Source organism: Pteropus alecto, unplaced genomic scaffold (assembly GCF_000325575.1).
Source record: "Pteropus alecto unplaced genomic scaffold, ASM32557v1 scaffold447, whole genome shotgun sequence".
Lineage (NCBI taxonomy): Eukaryota > Metazoa > Chordata > Mammalia > Chiroptera > Pteropodidae > Pteropus > Pteropus alecto.
The window spans coordinates 484,963-489,578 of record NW_006440214.1 but is presented as its reverse complement, the minus strand read 5'-3'; the positions used below and the strand labels follow the sequence as shown (position 1 = coordinate 489,578).

At 58.8% G+C, this 4,616-nt stretch overlaps 1 protein-coding gene across 4 annotated transcripts in view; it reads right to left on the bottom strand.

Annotated features, from left to right (window-relative positions):
* The window catches only part of PFKP (phosphofructokinase, platelet), a 50,991-nt gene that overhangs the window by 45,660 nt on the left and 715 nt on the right, over positions 1-4,616 (bottom strand). The window lies entirely within an intron of this gene.

Here is a 4,616-nt window from a genome sequence, read left to right as displayed (position 1 = left end):
CGCTGTTTGTGGAACAGGGACGGGGGGTTGCGACACTGAGTGGCTGGAGCGCGAGGCCAGCCGCACGACCACCCCACAGCACCCTCCTGCCCTCACTTCTGAGAAGGCCGCTTATCTCCGCCTTTCTCAGACAGGGTCCTAGGTTGCAACCCCCTTCAAAGTCCTCCTCACGGCCAGGGAACCCCCCAGGAAAGTGCTGGAGGGTCCGGACGAGGCCCAGCAGCACAGGTGGGTTTTCCGGCCCGCTCTCGGCCTTCAAAATCAGTCACGTCTCAGCCAAGCCTGGGGTGGAGCGGGGTGTGGGTCTGGACAGGGACAGCGTACGCTGCGAGCCTGCGGGCGGCGGGGCCAGGAGGGGCCCAGCGCAGTGTCCTGCTCGCCCTCTGTAGGTGCTGTCCTCCTTGTGCCCCTGTGGCCTGAGGCCTGCAGAGGTCAGAGGGGAGGAAGGAGATGGAGTAGGGTGGTCCCAATTCCTTCCTTTCGCAGATGAAGGACCCAGAGCCTGCCCCACGCCCTGGCGGCGAGGAAACCAGGGCCAGCACTGAGCGGGCCTGGACGCCGCTTGCCAGGGGCTCGCTGCCTGTCCCTCCTGACAAGCTCAGTGACTATAACCACGCACCCAGTCCATGGTGGGGGGTGGAGGTCACGTGGGGTGAAGGGGCCTGCTGGCAGACTCGGTGACGATAAAGATGCAGCACCACAGGAAGCCCGCTGCAGAGAGTAACTGGAACGTGACCCCCGCTTTCCTGGCATGCAGCCATCTGCCCCTCACCCGCGGACAGCTGTTCAGCGCAGTCACAATCGTAGTGGACGGACGATTTGGTGTTCAGGGGTCTGCCTGTAACACGGCAATGCTTCTGACTGTGACCGCTCCTGGCAGCCCAGCCCAGACGGGCACGGCCTGTCCTCCCGATGAGAGGTTTGGGTTCTCCATCAAAGCTTTCGGTTTTACTGTGACCCACGGGGAAACTCTGCTTTTTCTTATTTTTTTGGAAAGATGATAAGATGTTTAGCTTCTAAGGGTCACCTGAGAAACGTCCCACGACGGTGTTCACATTTGTAGACTACTGAACGACTGCACAGACTTCCCGCGGGCTAACACCATCACCCTAACACACGGCCTCCTGCACCCAGGAGTGCCACTGAACTGTCACACTATCAATGGAGAAGACCCCATGCACGGTAGGACATAGGGGGCCCGGGGCCCTGCGAGGCGAGACGCCCACTGTTCTGCCGCCCTGCACGTCTAACTGGGCCTCAAAGCCAGCAGAACCTTGGGCAGATGCCAAAGGAACCCACATTAGCAGGGCCCAGGGGAGACACGGTCAGCGAAGGGCGGGCCTGGCGCCCAGGCTCCGGCCGCTGGCCATCGCAGTTCTGAGTCTGGCTTTAAAGTTCTAATCTCAGGTGGTCTCGTTCCCAGACACGGCAGATCGAAAAGGGGCTTGGGGTTCACTGGCGTTTAACGCATCCACCTGACTCCATCGGTGGCCGGCCAGAAGCCCCAGGGGCAGTGAAGCAGTCCACACTCCTCGGTGAGGTGGCTGCAGGGGCCACGCCCCATGCCTGCAGCAGAAACTCACCGTGGAACCACTCACGCATCCCGGCCCCGTGCCGCGGGCAGCGGGACTCGGCGCAAAGTTCTGGGATGCTCTACGTCCTCGAGCATCTGGGAGCATCTTTGCTGGCCGGTCAGAGGTGGCTGAGTTAATGCAGGAAGCGTCCCGCCTCCCACATAGTGATGCTGCATGTTAGCTGCTCTGACAGCAGGGCTTCCCCAGACTGGATCTGGGCAGACTCCCCCAAAGTGTCATGTTCACGTTTACTTTGCCAAGGGCACAGGACTCAGCTTCCATGTTCACTCGGCCGCCTGCAGGCCAGCTGCACCGGGCCCTCAGAGGCCACCGGTGTCTCATAAGATGACACAATCGTCCCGGTGTGTGGCACAATCTCGCTAGAGGGTGGCCACTAAGTCATGGGTAAGTCTGTCCCTTTGGCAATGTGGAACTTACTTTAGGTTAAAGCGAAAATCGGTTTAAATCTGCAGACTCCTTGTGACAACAGACGAAACCCAGAGTATCAGAAAAATAGCCTGAGAAACACTTTTCTTTTAATGGGCGTGGCTAGGGGGTGTCCGGATATGGCTGGGAGAGTATGTTTTTAAATACATACATAACATAAATTCCATGGAGGAAACAAGGATTTTGTCATGATGGGATCCAGTGTTAACTCACTTTAGCCACTGTATTTTAAAGTGGTTTTTGTATTTTGAAGTGATTGCTATGACCGTAAAAAAAAGCATTTTCTGTTCCGCTAACAAAGCTGCTGTAAAAGTTGTATAATTTTGAGCAAGTTGGGCTTTGCTCAACCTGGAGCACTAAGTAGACCCCTCAATCTCGCCTGAGGAGGGCCCCTTGGGAGCACGGCCCACTGCATTGTCTGGACGGAGCTCTCCTAAGGCTGGTTAAACCCTTCCGCGGCCATCGCGAGCTGCGTAGCCTCAGCTAAGTCCCTCGTCTCACTGGGGTCTTTGTCCTCACCTCCAACATGAAGACACAGGTGTCTGGGAGCACGTAAGCGGGCCCGGAGCGAAGGCCTGCACAGCTCCCCGCACGCAACATGGGCAGGTGCACAGCAGCCATCGTCACCTGGGCTTGGAACTTGACCACAGTTTCACAGCTGGTGACATAAGTACCGGGAAATGAAGACAGGAAGCCCCTCGCCCTGATCTGCAGCTCTGAGCAAAACACTTCCTCCTCAGAGGAGAGCCAGCCCGATATAATTCAGAATCGCCATAAAACGGGGAAAGGATGGTGGGCAACAGACAGCTCACTCCGAGGGTCTGTGTGTCTGCTGCTGCTGCCGCGGGCAGACCCTGTGAGCACATCTCAGGGTGCGCTTTCTGGAAGAAATGCATCCAAACGCTCAGACGGATGTGAGATGATCTCAGAATAGGTCTGGCGTGTTGCGTGAAGTCCAAGGAGAAAACAGTCAGCAGCCTCGGCCCTGCCTGGGGGAAAACGCCCAGGCGCCGGGCCACGCTGGGCTGACAGGAGTGGAGGATGGCCCTGGCCGCCCAGCGGGTGGCGTGAGGCCATCAAATGAGATGTTCCCGCAGAGGCGACAACTGCCATCTCCCATTAACCTGACGGGCCACCCACCAAGCAACCTTCCGTACAGTTTTGGCTCTCAGAGTGCCCTTTCCCGCTGAGGAGAAGAGGTGAGGACTTATGTCTCTTAGAACTGCTCACAAGCGGCAGAGCCGGATGAGTAAAAGAAAAGGCTGATTCTGCCTGCTGTACCATAATCCGAGTGACTGCAGGTGGTCAAGCAAACTTTTGGACAAGAATTCAAAAGAACGGCCCATAAATGTTTTTTTCAGCAGACATAGAACCTTAATTGTAAAAATAACCTTGAAACCCTGACCTTGAAGCCTGGAGGCTTAAGACCAGTTCCCCTTCCTGCGCCAACGATTTATTCTCTTCTCTTGGGAGGCACAGGGTGCCATTTACCGAGCTTCCTCTTCCAGACGCACGTGCTTTTGAAGCCTTTGACAAGAAAGCCCCCCTCGGCCCCACCGCGACCCCACCCGACCCCATCTGGCACACCTCCTAGTGTTCACTTAAGTGACCTGGGCGATGTCATCTATTTCACTCCGTCATTTCCCCAATCCCGGCCTCTGCTATGTCACATTTTCTTTCTCTGAAATGTTTATACCCTCAGTCACTTGATTAGAATTCCGAATCAGAACAGCCCCGCATCCCTCCGGCGCAAAGGCGGGCCTGTGGGGCGGGGTCTGTGACAGGCGCGCCGCGCTCACAGCCTTCCACAGGCCGGGGAGGGTCTCGCGGGCGATCCACGCTCCCCGGACGCTGCGCGCCAGGTGCTCAGGGCCAAGGGCGTAAGGGCAGCGACCGGCGACGGGCCGAGCATCACGTAGGCGCGCGCCGCGGGCAGGGCGGCGGTCACAGAGCCCCAACCCGCCGCACCCATCCCGCCCCGCTCAAGGGCAAAGGGAAGGTCACCCCGCGGGGGGGCGCTGGAGAGCGCGCCGGGCCCATTACCCAAGCATCCCTCCACCATGTGTGGTCTCGAAACAGGTGAAAAAGAGGCATCGGGGCCTTTGAACTTCTCCGGACGCGGGGGAGTGGGGAAAATGAAGACCGAGCGCCAGCGCGGGGACGCGTCTCCAGCCTGTGATCCCCAAGGCCCAAGGACGCACACCTTCGCCTGGAAAGCGCCGCGCAGGGACTTGCTCGCCTCGGGAAAACCCACCGCCCGGAACCCCTGCACCCTCACGTGCGCCCAGCGCGACGGCCCGGGCGTGGCCGAGTCGCCCCGCCCCCATGTAATTGAAATATTCTCTAGGTGCGTCCTCGGGCCTCGGGTCCCATCTCCCCGAAATCCGCCTCCACGTTGGGAGTGGGGAGCCCGGAGTCCGCGCCGGGTGCCGGTGACGTCCCAGAGTCCCCGCTTCTTGCTCTTTCCCATGTAGGGAGGCTGGCGGGGAGGCCCAGTGACTCATTTTAGTTTTCGGTTCGGTTAAGAGCCGGAAGGGGACAAGAGATGAGGGCGGCGGAAAACCGTATTTTAAAATCTCCCAGCGGAAAGGAGGG